Source organism: Schistocerca serialis, chromosome 7, assembly GCF_023864345.2.
Source record: "Schistocerca serialis cubense isolate TAMUIC-IGC-003099 chromosome 7, iqSchSeri2.2, whole genome shotgun sequence".
In the NCBI taxonomy this organism is placed as follows: Eukaryota; Metazoa; Arthropoda; class Insecta; order Orthoptera; family Acrididae; genus Schistocerca; species Schistocerca serialis.
The window spans coordinates 261,595,834-261,612,885 of NC_064644.1; the positions used below are offsets into that span (position 1 = coordinate 261,595,834).

Here is a 17,052-nt window from a genome sequence, read left to right on the forward strand (position 1 = left end):
TTTCTCTGTGTGTCCTTTCTTTCCAGGACCTCTTATCTTACTGGATTGATAATTTCTCCTTAACCAAATGTGGTAGTGCCTGGCAATTTTTTATCTTACAAAGCAAACATTGCTATTGAGGTTTTTATCTCTCGCTCTGTGGAATGCACTGAGACTGATTACTGTATTTTCCAAGGGATTGTGGTGGCGACATACTTTAGATTTTTAAGTTATTTTGAGCTGAATGTCTTTCTGTGTGTAAGATTATCACTATAACCTGAAGAAAAACATTGGCCCGTGGGGGGATCGAACCCACGACCTTCGCGTTATTAGCACGACGCTCTAACCAACTGAGCTAACGGGCCACACGATAGCAATGAATGAAGTTAAGCAAAATACCGTAGTTAAGTTTTTGAATGCTTTGTGCTCCAAGACAAAAATAACAGTTGATGGTAACCAGAATGAGGCTATGTACGCAAGACTAGCGAAAGTTTGTCGTTGGCGTCCACATGTTCGCTTGTGAAAGTTAGCTAAAGACGATAGGCTTGGTCGCACGTATTCTTCGATCCCTGAGTTGTAGGCAACCCGCTGTTGAATTTGAATTATTTGCCTGTAGACAAATGTTGCGTTGTATAAGGCATTGTCAATTGTTTCATAATTATGCAGTTGGTTATAGAAATTATACGAAAGGTAGATACATAATTCTACAAATGGTTATACAAACGATAATACAAGAAAATTAATATATATTTTACTCATCCATAATTAGTTTTGTTACACCAGTTGCACAGACAAATTTTGTTGTGTCATAAATTACAATTTTGTTACTTCGCAAACACGTTTATAATAAAATAGCAACATTTTTCGTTATGTAAAAGAGTATGTTATTTTTCATTATGTATGAATTCACTTGTACTATAGAATGCTCTCTCTTTCAGCCATGTCCTTACCACCATTTTAAATTTATTTTCATGCAATTCCCTTGTGCCATGTGATATAGTGGTAAAAATGTTTTTCCAGCATGTACATAATTATTTTGGATTTTACTCAAACGAGTCCAAGGAATATCTACTAAGTTCCTGCTTCTGGTTTCATACGAGTACACATCTGACCTGGTTCCATACATGTGGGCATTCCTTTTGGCTTGCATAAGTGCTTTGGGTGTGTTTAGACTGGGGACTAAGTATTTTGTGCTCAATAAAGTACTGTCTGCCAGAAGTTAATTTGCTAAAACCAAAAATACATCTGCCAGAGAAAGACATCTTTTGCCCCAGCAAAGTTTCCCCAAAGAAGTATTCTATAATGCAAATGTGTATGGAAAAAGGCATAATATGCAATAAGCATGCACTCCTTAGTGACACAATCCTTATGTCTCCGAAGGAGATATAAAACTCTTGCCAACTTACTGTACAGTTCTTCTGCGTGGGTATTACAGCATAATTTAGTATCTAGATATATGTCTGACAATTTTACTGAATGTCAGAGTTCATTTGCTCCATTATTAACATCTCTAAGTGAAAAGAGGACGTGTTCAGTTTTGTTTTTATTTAATGACTTATACTTTCATAGAACCACTGAGCTGCCTTTTCCATCATTGAATTGTTTATTTGTTTGACAACATTCACTTCACTATGTGACGTGATAAAAAGTTGTGTCAGCGGCATACATTGCAGATTTATATGGTAATAAGTTGGGCAGGTCGTTCACATACACAATAAATAAGAAAGGTGCCAGTTCAGATCATTGTGAGACTCCATATTTCACCTTGAGGTGGTCAGATTTGTTATTTGAATTAGAACTACCATTTGGTTTCTGTTTGTCAAATATGTTTTCAGCAATAACAGTTGTACATCAATTAGCCCATATTTTTCAAGCTTTTTAATTAAAATGCTATATGGGACAGTGTCAAATGTCTTGGTTAAATCTGCAAAAGTTGAACAGGTGCGTTCCGTACTTTCAAAACCATGTAATATTGATAATACAACTTCCTGAACTGTTTTATTGTTGATAGCCCACTTCAGAATCCACATTGGACCCAATTTAGGAGGTTGTAGGACTAAAAAAATCATTTAATTGGTCTTTCATTAATGTTTCAATAATTTTTGATATTATAGGTACTATTGCAATGGGTCTGTAATTTTGGGGTGAATTTCTTTCTCCTTTTTTGGAATATGAGAATTCGTCGCCTCCCACAATCAACAAAAAATCTTGCAGTTCAGTGGAGATTCCTGTCATTGAAATCAAGAGAAAGTAATTTTGTTTTTCCAGATGTTTCCAGAATATTCAGATGCAATGATAGCGACCAGTGCCAAAAGAGTTTGGGAATGCGGGTCGAACGAGTTTTGTATACAAAATCGCTTACAGAAAATAGAAACTGTTACGAAACGTAAGCAGTTAGGCATTCCATCTAGATCTCCTATTCCACTGGATTTATACATTAGTAAGAGGAAAAAATCGATTTATGTCTTATGCTGATTGTAAAGTTTCCGTCTCATGCACGTGAAAATCTCTGTTCTGAGTACTATATATGGTTTACATGTCCTGCTCACACAATAGTCGTCTTCAGTTAACGCAAATACAAAAACCCCTCAACAAGTATTATGACTGTCTTTTTAAACTTCACAATTTTGTATATTATTTTACTCTTATTACAACTGAAGTTTTAGTTTACTTCCAGAATTGCTTGATGAAGTACTTCCATTTTCCGTTGAAGTATATTTTTTCAAGAGGGATCGTTGTACGCAAACGATGGTGATTAAGTATATGCTATTACAAAAGTGGTACTTGATGCTCAAGACAAGGGTGAGCGTGTCAAAGGCGTGTCCTTAGTTCGTTCTAAGTCTTTCGATGCTATTGACAGTAGGGTTCTACCAAATAAGATGGAATCATTAGGAACAAGAGTCGTAGGTAATGAATGTTTCCAATCATACTTAACAGGTAGAGTACAAATAACAGCATAACACAAACGTAAAATAAGGCTCATACTTCAGTTATACACTTATCGGAACCAAAATACATTAATACAAGATTTCCTTAGAGCAGCATATTAGGACCGATATTATTCCTGACATACATCAGTGTCTCTGCCGACAGTTTTAGGAACTGAGAGCAGCAACACTGTAGTCACTGAAACAACAAGGGAACGCCTTGAAAGAGAAACAAATGGAATTTCCAACGTAGTTAGCATCCAATAACGTTACTTTTTAACATAAAGAAAACAGTACCGTGATTTCAGTTTGAAGGGGAAAATGCTTTAAATGTAGGTGGTACCTCTACGGACTGCGTAACAAATACAAAATTTTTAGGTATGAATATTGATTGTCAGCTGAAGTGGTGTGAAAATACAAAGACATTTGCACACAGAGTGTCACCAGCATGTTATGATCTTAAGAGTCCAGTCATCAGTGTGTGAGAGCTAGTGTTTTATTTACATATGAGCCATACATATACTCAATTCTTATCGTTGGAGTTTCTTTCTAACGCAAACATAATTTTCAAACTACCGATAAGGCCCGCAAAATAAGAAACAAAAATAGTACTTCAGCTAATTGTTCAAAAACACTGGGAATTTTAACAACAGCATGAAAGTGCATCTGTCAAATGGTTATGCCGGTCAAAAGAGAAACTTTGATAATTAATGCAAAAATTGCTCTCTTCATGACCATGAAACAATGTATTGAGTGACAGAGTGGCTTTTTTTTCGTGAGAAACCATCGATTGCAGTTGATAATACTAACATCTAATAATCTTTCTGAGTTCAACATCTCATAATAATGGAGAGATGCTGACTCACTTTTACAGCAAGCAAATGGGAAGTTGCAAAATTCAATAGAGAAATCCAACATCTTTGTCATGGCCCTGATGTCAGTTGACAGTATGTGTGCTGAGTGCATTGAGTGGTGTTGAAAAATTAAGGAACAGAGTAGCATTAGCTTTTTATCTTAGGAAATAATACATGTGCAGTGTGTGCGGTGACTGGTGTTGAGAAATGAATGAAACGTGTATCCACTAGCTTCTTACATCAAGAAAATAACTTATTTGTAACAATGCTTAAACAAAACAGTTTTCTATACTGGGGATAAACCGAACTACGTCGTTCCGTTTTTAATGGACTAGTCTTGTATTCGGGAGTATGGAAGCTCTAATCACTATCTGGCCATCCTGTTTGCCATGCTCCCCCTAATTTACTTCAAGCAGATGCTGGGATAGTTCCCACTATAAGGCTAGAGCCGAGTAGCCCGTCACATCGTTGTGAAACTAGGCTGTATGTATGTAAATATCTGTATGTAAAAATGTTGTTTTTGTTCTTAAGCTATAACATGACCTGTCAAATATCCTTGCCAAACGTCCATACACAGCTTGCAGTCAATGGTGTCGTCGATAATCTGTTTTATTTCTTCGCTTCTGTAACTGCCTGTCGTTTCGAGGAAAAGTACTGTCGCTGGCAATTGTCTGAAATCGTCTGATTCTCCACTATTTTGAGCCATACGACTCCAGAGATGGCGTTAAATGCATCTATGGTATTTAGTCGTGTGGCATGATCTCTGAGCTGGCACTGAGATAGAACTGATGTCCCAGCTGGTTCCACACATGTTCTATGAGGGACAGAATTGGGGATGTTGATGGTCACAGGATGACCTCAAAATTACACAGACAGTTCATACAGGTATGTGCCATGTGCGGGCAAACAGAGCTCTGTTGGAAAACGGCACCCGGATACTGTCGCATGGTAGTTCACAGGATGTCTGTGGAGTACCATAAGAGAGTCCTCATCACTACCAGCCATGGTTTGAAGTCATACTCAATGGCTCCCCACACGATGACCATAGACGTACCATCGTTGTGTCTCTCCAATAACTGGAAGAATGGTATCTCACACCCTGGTCGCCACAACAAACGCCGATAGTGCTTACCCGGAGTAACGCGAGAACCACGATTCATCACTGAATACATTTCGACTCCATTCATCAGCATTCCATGCTTCCCGGACACGGCCCCAGTCGAAAGACAGCTGTTTATGTTGTGGTGTTAGCTCTACGGATGGTACGGTAATTCGCTAGTCCAGCTGTTGTTAGTCTCCGACCAACGGTGCGGGATGACACGGAATATTGTAGGGAATCCATTAATTGCCCTACGATGTCAGGTGTAGACGTGAAGAGGTGATGCACAATATGGCCATCAGCCCTCGTGATAGTATACCGATGCCTCGTCTTTAGTCTTTTTCTTCTTGTTGTTTATCCCTGCTTCTTGAGATCTCTTGTGAAGAGACACGATACAAGTTCCGTAGTGGTGTAGGCCAATCAATGAAGTTACACAACAGTTAAATTATTAACTTTTGAAACTGCCGGTTTATTGGCATTTATGGAAAGAAAAACACTGTCATATTGTCATGCGGTCAGCAAACTTCGTGTAACATTTTTGTGTGTGTAATGGGCCTTACTACGTCGCAATTCGTTCTAATGAATTAATTAAGCTGCTTTACAGTGTTGCTAGGCAACGTAATCAACAAGGTGGTAACAACACAAAACACGAACAACAGTACTGCGCTCTGGTGCCGGTTCTACCTTTCACACAGAATTGCATCTTACATAAATGCCGATTATGCGTGTACGTCTCCGGAGTTATTCTGGCATCCGACTACATCCGTTGGGTGACTGACTTTTCCGTCAGGCCGTGCAAATTGATCTTGTTTGTCTTCTCAGGCTGTTGAGAATGTGCCTGAAAGATTCCCTACATGAACGTACGAAAGATTACCTCTAAGAACGGAAATGGATAAGAGAAATAACCATTTGCGACAGGATTGAAAAATATAGTGTGGCGGGATGAGAGAAGTGATACGGCGTAACAGCGCCTACACAGGAACACCGTGGGAGCTGCAACCAGAGGGTCGTTTGAATGACGGCGCGCATACGGAAGCTTCCCACGGTAACAGGTGCCTCCCCTACCTGTTACGTAAATCCACGTAACTGCCTGGCAACAGGCCAGCGCAACAGCTGTAGCCGCTGCCAGGAGGGATTCCTGAGGAGGCGGGGCGCTTTGGAGCCGGAATGAGCATTCACGGCACCACACAGGCATTTGCACGTACACACACGCTCTGCACGCCGCCGCAAGGTGCCTTGCACCACTGTTACACTGGTGGAAATTAGCATAGAGGCACGAATTTATTTGTGGGAAAATTGCTTCAAATGGCTCTGAGCACTATGTGACTTAACTGCTGTGGTCATCAGTCCCCTAGAACTTAGAACTACTTAAACCTAACTAACCTAAGGACATCAGACACATCCATGCCCGAGGCAGGATTCGAACCTGCGACCGTAGCGGTCTCGCGGTTCCAGACTGCAGCGCCAGAACCGCGCGGCCACTTCGGCCGGCTGGGAAAATTGGTTTACGTATTCGATATTGCACGCATTTCACCTGTACAGCTTATAACAAAGCAAAACAAAACACATTCACATTTTGCCATTAAGCGTTGCATAGTGTAGCTGATCAGCTACAGACTTCATTTCTCCCTACACTGAGCAACATTTTGTAGCTAATTAGTTATGTAGTTACACTACTAGCCGTTAAAATTGCTACAACAAGAAGAAATGCAGATGATAGACGGGTATTCATTGGACAAATATATTATACTAGAACTGACACGTGATTACATTTTCACGCAATTTGGGTGCATAGATCCTGAGAAATCAGTACCCAGAACAACCACCTCTGGCCGTAATAACGCCCTTGATACGCCTGGGCATTGAGTCAACAGAGCTTGGATGGCGTGTACAGGTACAGCTGCCCATGCAGCTTCAACACGATACCACAGTTCATCAAGAGTAGTGACTGGCGTATTGTGACGAGCCAGTTGCTCGGCCACCATTGACCAGACGTTTTCAATTGGTGAGAGATCTGGAGAGATCTGGAGAGATCTGGCCAGGGCAGCAGTCGAACATTACCTGTATCCAGAAAGGCCCGTACAGGACCTGCAACATGCGGTCGTGCATTATCTTGCTGAAATGTAGGGTTTCACAGGGATCGAATGAAGGGTAGAGCCACGGGTCGTAACACATCTGAAATGTAACGTCCACTGTTCAAAGTGCCTCAATGCGAACAAGACGTGACCGAAACGTGTAACCAATGGCACCCCATATCATCACGTCGGGTGATACGCCAGTATGGCGATGACAAATACACGCTTCCAACGTGCGTCCACCGCGATGTCGCCAAACACGGATGCGACCATCATGATGCAGTAAACAGAACCTGGATTCATCCGAAAAAAATCACGTTTTGCCATTCGTGCACCCAGGTTCGTCGTTGAGTACAACATCGCAGGCGCTCCTGTCTGTGATGCAGCGTCAAGGGTAACCGCAGACATGGTCTCCGAGCTGATAGTCCATACTGCTGCAAACGTCGTCGAACTGTTCGCTCAGATGGTTGTTGTGCAGACGTCCCCATCTGTTGACTCAGGGATCGAGACGTGGCTGCACGATCCGTTACAGCCATGCTGATAAGATGCCTGTCATATCGACTGCTAGTGATACGAGGCCGTCGGGATCCAGCACAGCGTTGCGTATTACCCTCCTGAACCTACCGATTCCATTTTCTGCTAACAGTCATTCGATCTCGATCAACGCGAGCAGCAATGTCGCGATACGATAAGCCGCAATTGCTATAGGCTACAATCCGACCTTTATCAAAGTAGGAAACTCGATGGTACGCATTTCTCCCCCTTACACGAGGCATCACACCAACGTTTCACCAGGCAACACTGTTTCTGTATGAGAAATCGGTTGGAAACTTTCCTCATGTCAGCATGTTGTATGTGTCACCACCGGCGCCAACCTTGTGTGAATGCTCTGAAAAGCTAATCATTTGCATATCTCAGCATCTTCTTCCTGTCGGGTAAATTTCGTGTCTGTAGAACGTCATCTTCATGGTGTAGCAATTTTAATGGCCAGTAGTGTACATGTAAACACTCTACTGCCGTTGCTAACTGCTAGTAGTTCTGCATGTTGTTTGTTGTTGTGGTCTTCTGTCCTGAGACTGGTTTGATGCAGCTCTCCATGCTAATCTATCCTGTTCAAGCTCCTTCATCTCCCAGTACTTACTGCAACCTACATCCTTCTGAATCTGCTTAGTGTATCCATCTCTTGGTCTCCCTCTACGATTTTTACACTCCACGCTGCCCTCCAATGCTAAATTTGTGATCCCTTGATGCCTCAGGACATGTCCTACCAACCGATCCCTTCTTCTAGTCAAGTTGTGCCACAAACTTCTCTTCTCCCCAATCCTATTCAATACCTCCTCATTAGTTACGTGATCTACCCACCTAATCTTCAACATTCTTCTGTAGCACCACATTTCGAAAGCTTCTATTTTCTTCTTGTCCAAACTATTTACTGTCCATGTTTCACTTCCATACATGGCTACACTCCATACAAATACTTTCAGAAACGGCTTCCTGACACTTACATATATACTCGATGTTAACAAATTTCTCTTCTTCAGAAACGCTTTCCTTGCCATTGCCAGTCTACATTTTATATCCTCTCTACTTCGACCGCTATCAGTTATTTTGCTCCCCAAATAGCAAAACTCCTTTACTACTTTAAGTGTTTCATTTCCTAATCTAATTCCCTCATTATCACCCGACTTAATTCAACTACATTCCCTTATCCTCGTTTTGCTTTTGTTGATGTTCATCTTATATCCTCCTTTCAAGACACTGTCCATTCCGTTCAACTGCTCTTCCAAGTCCTTTGCTGTCTGTGACAGTATTACAATGTCATCGGCGAACCTCAAAGTTTTTATTTCTTCTCCATGGATTTTAATGCCTAATCCAAATTTTTCTTTTGTTTCCTTTATTGCTTGCTCAATATACAGATTAAATAACATCGGGGAGGGGCTACAACCCTGTCTCACTCCCTTCCTAACCACTGCTTCCCTTTCATGCCCCTCGACTCTTATAACAGCCATCTGGTTTCTGTACAAATTGTAAATAGCCTTTCGCTCCCTGTATTTTCCCCCTGGCACCTTTAGAATTTGAAAGAGAGTATTCCAGTCAACATTGTCAAAAGCTTTCTCTAAGTCTACAAATGCTAGAAACGTAGGTTTGCCTTTCCTTAATCTATCTTCTAAGATAAGTCGTAAGGTCAGTATTGCCTCACGTGTTCCAACATTTCTACGGAATCCAAACTGATCTTCCCCGAGGTCGGCTTCTACCAGTATTTCCATTCGTCTGTAAATAATTCGTGTTAGTATTTTGCAGCTGTGACTTATTAAACTGATAGTTCGGTAGTTTTCACATCTGCCAACACCTGCTTTCTTTGGGATTGGAATTATTATATTCTTCTTGAAGTCTGAGGGAATTTCGCCTGTCTCGTACATCTTGCTCACCAGATGGTAGAGTTTTGTCAGGACTGGCTCTCCCAAGGCCGTCAGTAGTTCTAATGGAATGTTGTCTACTCCCGGGGCCTTGTTTCGTGTCAGGTCTTTCAGTGCTCTGTCAAACTCTTCACGCAGTATCGTATCTCCCATTTCATCTTCATCCTCTTCCATTTCCATAATATTGTCCTCAAGTACATCGCCCTTGTATAGACCTTCTATATACTCCTCCCACCTTTCTGCTTTCCCCTCTTTGCTTAGAACTTGGTTTCCATCTGACCTCTTGATATTCATACAAGTGGCTTTCTTTTCTCCAAAGGTCTCTTTAATTTTCCTGTAGGCTTTATCTATCTTACCCCTAGTGAGGTAAGCCTCTACATCCTTACATTTGTCCTCTAGCCATCCCTGCTTAGCCATTTTGCACTTCCTGTCGATCTCATTTTTGAGACGTTTGTATTCCTTTTTGCCTGCTTCATTTACTGCATTTTTTATATTTTCTCCTTTCATCAATTAAATTCAATATTTCTTCTGTTGCCCTAGGATTTCTACTAGCCCTCGTCTTTTTACCTACTTGATCCTCTGCTGCCTTCACTACTTCATCCCTCAGAGCTACCCATTCGTCTTCTACTGTATTTCTTTCCCCCATTCCTGTCAATTGTTCCCTTATGCTCTCCCTGAAACTCTGTATAACCTCTGGTTCTTTCAGTTTATCCAGGTCCCATCTCCTTAAATTCCCACCTTTTTGCAATTTCTTCAGTTTTAATCTACAGTTCATAACCAATAGATTGTGGTCAGAGTCCACATCTGCCCCTGGAAATGTCCTACAATTTAAAACCTGGTTCCTAAATCTCTGTCTTACCATTATATGATCTATCTTATATCTTTTAGTATCTCCAGGATTCTTCCATGCATACAACCTTCTTTTATGATTCTTGAACCAAGTGTTAGCTATGATTAAGTTATGCTCTGTGCAAAATTCTAACAGACGGCTTTCTCTTTCATTTCTTAGCCCCAATCCATATTCACCTACTATATTTCCTTCTCTCCCTTTTCCTACTGTCGAATTTCAGTTACCCATGACTATTAAATTTTCGTCTCCCTTCACTACCTGAATAATTTCTTTTATTTGATCATACATTTCTTCAATTTCTTCGTCATCTGCAGAGCTAGTTGGCATATAAACTTGTACTACTGTAGTAGGCGTGGGCTTCGTGTCTATCTTGGCCACTATAATACGTTCACTATGCTGTTTGGATTGTCTTTACGATAGATTTGAAATTAGGTCTGTTTTTGTGTTTGCAGCCATTGTCAACAATAATGCTTCGTTAATTTAAATTTTTTTCAATGCTTTTTTCGCATTGTAGGCACTATAAATTAAACGTGGTAATTTTTACAGCTTGAAATAAAAAATCATGCATTTAAGGGGTAAGGAAACAAGACAACCTTAGGGGTGGAAGTTGATATAAAGGCACTTGTGAATTGTTGTCGGTATTACCTAAGTATACACTAAATAAATCACAACTATTAACTAGTATTTAGTCGAACCTCCATTGTTCATAATACTGCCAATATCGTCTTACGCAGTGGTTGTGCAAGGGAAGTGATCGCTTCTTCCGAGATTGCGATCCACTCCATTCGAAATGCAGTTTTCAGCTGGGCCACAGTCTCTAATTGTCGTCCACTGTGGTAAACACATCGTGTGATGATCCCTACACATTCTTCATGGCATTTAAATCTGGAGTTCTCGATCGCCAGCCGAGAAGTGGAATTCCTTTGTCTTGAAGCCATGATTTTGTCTTGGCAGATCTGTGAACCTCAGCGTAATCGTGTTGGAGTTATTTAGCGGTAGTATGGACTAATTCCAGTAAATAATTCCGTACAACATGTGTCCAGTTGTTATTTACAAAGGAATTTTCATTTCGCTTGCTGGGCCTCGTTTTGAATTTCAAGTTGTGAAGCTGTACCTGAGTTTACGTAATTACGTTTTTCCTGTTAGAGCGAGCGAAAGGCGAATTATACAGAGAAAACCTGAAAATAAGAGACAAGTTGATTGTTTGGATTATGAGCTTGTCTGCCCTCAACAGAATGCCAACGCGACCTCAAAGAAGCTAGGCGTGGTGTCGTCAAGAGAACTCTGAAGTGCATTGAGTCGCAGGTAGAATTTATAAAAAATCAGATCCGAACTTAAATATTTCGCTTTGCTTAATGTCTTTCGTCAGTATTTGTTTGCGTTACATTCTAACAACTGTATGCCAGTAGTTAAAACCTTCTGAGTTATTAGGCCGCGTCATATTTCTACTAAAATGATCTACGTTTCGACCCCTCTGCTGGGATCTTCCTCAGAATCTCATAGTGTCCACTACAGCTAGACCACTGTCAGAGACGAATGTCGTGCCCTCTTATAAAGGGGAGGTTTCTCGCGTTCGTGCTGGAGAAATGATAGTATTGGTTAAAATTCATATAGCTACCATTGGTGGGCCATAGTTATAGGCTAATAATCCAGCTCTGATGCAGAAGAAGAGGCTTCCTGAGGAAGATCCCAGCAGAGGGGTCGAAACGTCGATCATTTTAGTAGAAGTATGACGCGGCCTAATAACCCAGAAGATTTTAACTTCAGTGACAACGGCCACGAAAGTCTGCAGAATTACATGTATCCCAGTAACCAATAAAAATTGACAAATGTTACGTAGAATGTTTTATTGAAATTAGTCTATACTACTACCTCTTAAAGCATTTATTATTCCTCCTGGAACAGCCCCTATACAGAATGGGTGGTAACAGGCGGAAGTAGGGCATTTACACGCCTTCACTGGATCACGATCAATCTCACATTCTGTGCGCTGCACTTCGATCAATACACCGGCAGACAGCTTTGGTCTGTGTGGCGAAACCTTCCTACCTTAAAGCCGTACACACTCCTTCCACAGAGGCTTAGCAGCGTTTGCTAGTATCGCTGTCGTCATAGGTTGAGGAAGAGTCGCAGATTCGAGTGTGACAGCCAGTGGAATGCCAAAATAGGGGAAGAGAGGTTAGAAGCCTGAAAAGGATACAAAAATTAGCAGGAACTTGAAGTTATGAACAGCAGCTACACGAAGGCGGAGAATAAACTCATTGACAAAAGAAACCTTGTTATTAACTGGAGAAGTTTTTGACTTAACGTTTTCTATGACCTCACTAAATCACTTTTGATGTACCCTGTTTCCCTTACTTCCTGCAACTGCTTACGTGGATTTAAATTCTAGCTGGCACTTCATATCCTATTTCTGTTCCTTATTACGGTCAGACAAAAAAACCAAAGTAGCTGGTAACGTACAAATCAAATCCAGTAAAAAAAAAAAAAATTTAAAATATCAGTTTATATTCAGTTGTTGCTCTTCATTTAGAACCTATATCTCTAAGTAATTATCAATAATAATTTTAGATACCATATGTACTTTTAGGCAAGGTATGATAAATGATTTAGTACACTTTGTTTGCTCAGAGGCGTTATCCTCTCCGGAGACGTTTACTTACCGAGCGAGTTGGTGCCATGGCTTGCACACTGGACTCTTATTCGGGAGAACGACGGTTCAAGTCCACGTCCGACCATCCAGATTTAGGTTTTCCGTGATCTCCCTAAATCGCTCCAGGTAAATGCCGGGATGGTTCCTCTGGAGGCCCTTGACACAATCCGAGATTCTGCCCAGTCGACATTTAAAAACAATTTATAAGAATTTCTGAATGACAACTCCTCCTACTCAATAGATGAATTTTTTTTATATGTAGTCATTGCAGTATATATGTATCATGTAATCGCAAATGACCGCATTGTCGACGACATGTTACATCATAAGCTTCCTTCCTTTAAGCCTTTCTTTGGGCAGTTTTCGAAATTCAGAACTTGAAATTCAGAACTTTAAATTCTGCTACTATGTAATATAACAAGCTTGAATAGCGCATGCATTCGATCAAAGAGGATTAACAAAACAAACATTTCAGATTTTATTTGTGATTAGGTGAAATTTCAATGGTCGTCTGCGAAGAGTCGTCGTCCAGATTTCTTAGAATTTTTAATGTTGCCTAGATTTAATTACTGGTTGGTATGGCTGTTGACAGGGATAGTGTCAAGGCGAATCCGCTTTAAGGAAAAGAACATTTTGTTGTTTAGATGTAGTAGTTATGCAAGAATATGGTTACCCTAATAAATGAAGAGATGAGAGAAGTGAATTTGTAGTAATCATAGCTGCAGAGTAGTGGCTGGTTATTTGGTTAAAAGGCCAATACCAGTTTCATCATTGAAGTAGTTTACAATCTTCCTTTTTTTTTACATTTTTGCGTTGTTAGCATGTAGTAAGCAGTATCATCTATTTTAGCTATCCCGATAATGGGCTGTAATTAGGAAGAATGAATAACTAACAATAATAATAATAATAATAATAATAATCTTTGTGTAGAACTGAAGGCATTCTCCTTTGAGATCGGAGACATTGATTCGCCGCGCTAATGTCACTACTATCTCACTGTAAACGGAGAAGGTTTATCGTCCATTTCTTAAATTCCTCATTTATAGTTCCTGCGACATCAGAAGAAAATTTTACGTAATGATCACTTGCGTAATAATCTGTCAAAGACGTTTAATTTTGAAATGGCGTGACAATGATGGAGTGGCAGAGGAACGAGTAGTAAAAAAGGTGCTCATTAGAAGACTGCAATGATGACGTAAAGCGTATTGCTTATCTCGACACGTAAGTAAGCAGAAAATTCAGCAAAGTCTGCTGATAAACAGTCTTAACAGGATTTTCCCGCAAATAAAAAAAAATTCAATATGCTTCATCAGAGCTATGAAGCCATTCTCCTGGGATAATACATGACAGTGTGGTGTAATTCATGCGTTAAATATAATCTGAAGAGTTATTTAACAAATTTTAGTTCATTGTGGAATTCCGTAGGGGCCCACGCCAGTTCGATGAGGCAATGTTATTACATTAAAAACCAATTTAATGATGGAGCTGAATATATATAATTCGCAATGTGTCAATGTTCGAGATGGGAAATGTGGGCAGGCAAACAACAGATTGGCTTAAGGTTTAATGATCTTTCAGTGGCAAGATTACAGTTTCATTCATTCATACAGTTGTTACAACATAATTTTACTAAAGGTAAAACCAGCCTCCTTTTTAAAACAACTGCTTGGATTCATCATTGAATCTCTGAATAACCACTCTGGTTGAAATTAACGCTAACAGTCCAGGAAAGTGATTTTGGTAGCTACATATAATTACTGCACTGAGTTAGTGAAATGTCATCTGTACAGAAATAATCTTTGGTATCAGTAAAATAGTGAACATACACGCCAGAATCATTAATGAGTCAATGCGTACACTGCTCTAAAACCCCTTCGTCAAGACAATTTCAATTTTATTCACTCGGATGAACTACATGATGGGTATTATGTTTGGTTTATTGTTCTTTCACGTAAATTCCCTTACAGTATTATTTTTTTGACAGCATATCAGCGTACTGTGTAGTAGCTGAGGCTATTGCTTGCCTAAAAGCAGTGTACTCTTGATGTCTCATTACTGAGTGAGTATCTCATAATTAATTTCGGTAGTTCTTAAATAGAGTCATATAATGGTAGTACCTGTTGAAGTTTGAATCTCTTAGTATAAAGAAATTTGCGGGCAAATAAGATTAAACGTGAAACAGAGGCTGCCAGTACTTCAAAGATTCATCTCAGCTGCCAAGCACACACTAGAGAGAGAGAGAGAGAGAGAGAGAGAGAGAGAGATATGCGGAATGACTTCTTTCACAGGTAGCCATGGTCTTCATTTGTAGCACACTTCCCAAACAAATGCCACTGCATACATAAAATGGAGCAGCTTTTAGGTTGTATATCAATGTATTCCTCTTTACGTGGGTTCTCAAGTTCAGCTGAAAAGTACGTAAGAACATGACAAGAGTAGTTGCTTTACTACAAGTCGACTGATAGTTCAGCACATTAACCATACATCATAATTTTGGGGTATTTACCGTGCTATATTTTATGGAAAATCTGCTTCTGAAATTACAATCTGTTTGAGAGCCTTTATCAGTGTCCACTTTATGTGACTCAAATGAATATAACATACAGAGGTATGTTTCTCCACATATGTTACACTTTCACTGTTATGGTATGAGTGAATTAAAATCAGACGTGCTGGAGGTAGGGTTGTAGATTATTCCATTGGATTTAGACAAATAAATGACTAATTCTGTACACACAGCTACTTGTTGCTCTGAGCCTTTTTACTCGAAAAGATTTTCAAGTGCTTAAGAGGAAATTACAGATGACAGATGGTTTTGTTTGTTATTAAATAACATTTGCTGGTTCAAGTCATGATTTTTCTTTAATTATTTGCTGCACAGCTTAGTTCAGAAAACGAAACATGTTGGATAAGGACCACGTGAACATGAAATACGTATGAGAGGAGCCTGCAGATGTAGAGATGAAAATAATTCTAACCTTGTAATTACTGACAAAAAAGCACACAAAATTTATAGCAGAGCAGTGAACAATACAGATACAAAATTCAATTAAAGGGAAACAGCCATATACCAAAGCATATCACATTTACAACAAAGAATGCAGCTGATGCTGCAAAATTCAGTAAATACAAATGCAACACTAGTTCAGAAAGTGAGTATACTTCTTGAAAAACAATTCAGAAAGAAAACTTTACATCTAAACATGCAGTAAACTTATAAATAATAAACTGAAACCCAATCAGTCGCCGGCCGGAGTGGCCGAGCGGTTCTAGGCGCTACAGTCTGGAACCGCGCGACCGCTACGGTCGCAGGTTCGAATCCTGCCTCGGGCATCGATGTGTGCGATATCCTTAGGTTAGCTAGGTTTAAGTAGTTCTAAGTTCTAGGGGACTGATGACCACAGCAGTTAAGTCCCATAGTGCTTAGAGCCATTTTAACCCAATCAGTTCATAGTCAAAGGCAAACAAAGACAGCAAACTAGTTATAATGAAATAAAGAGAGAAAACACCTGAATTCTTTAATGTTAAGACTTAACAAAACAATTACAACTTAAAATTAAGGAGCTATTAAAAAACACTCATTTTTTGTTGACTGTAATTCATATATGCTAACCTAAAGCTCCATATTTAAGAGCACAGCCAACATTACACAAGGTAGGAGATCCATTTGGATGAAGCAACAATTTTACTCTTACAGTGAATTTCGAGGATTTACACAGTCTGGTGGATTTATGTGGATTAATATGGCGTGTATGTGTTGTGTTACAACTTTGGAGTACTCTGTGATACTGTTTAGTAGAGAAAATCAAACAATATTTCAGTACATGGCTCATAGTTTTGTGGAGGTCTTTGACCGAAAGGATGCACGAAAATACAAATGCTAAAGTGAAATAAAATTGTAAACGTCTCCAGTGCTCTCAGGATCCTTTTCCAATCGTGTTACATCACATACACCAACACAATTTGGAAACCCTGAAGGAACAAACATGTTTCCTATAATATAAGAAGTGCAAAGGGCTTACAGTTACACAAAACACGATTTCGGAGCAAGTCTCAAAACAATGTTGTGATCTTTGGTTGTGTAGACCAATATAAATTCAAGTGTGTCTCCAGTGACTGTGCAACAGTAAATTAGTAGTTTCATTTAATATCAGTAACAGTCATAGTAGCACCAAACCAAAACTGTTCACATTAAAAG

General features: G+C 39.8%; 1 non-coding gene across 1 annotated transcript; it reads right to left on the minus strand.

Annotated features, from left to right (window-relative positions):
* Window positions 1–270: 270 nt before the first annotated feature.
* On the minus strand, window positions 271–344 carry Trnai-aau (transfer RNA isoleucine (anticodon AAU)). The gene has a single exon. It is a non-coding gene; the product is annotated as a tRNA-Ile (tRNA).
* Window positions 345–17,052: the final 16,708 nt, after the last annotated feature.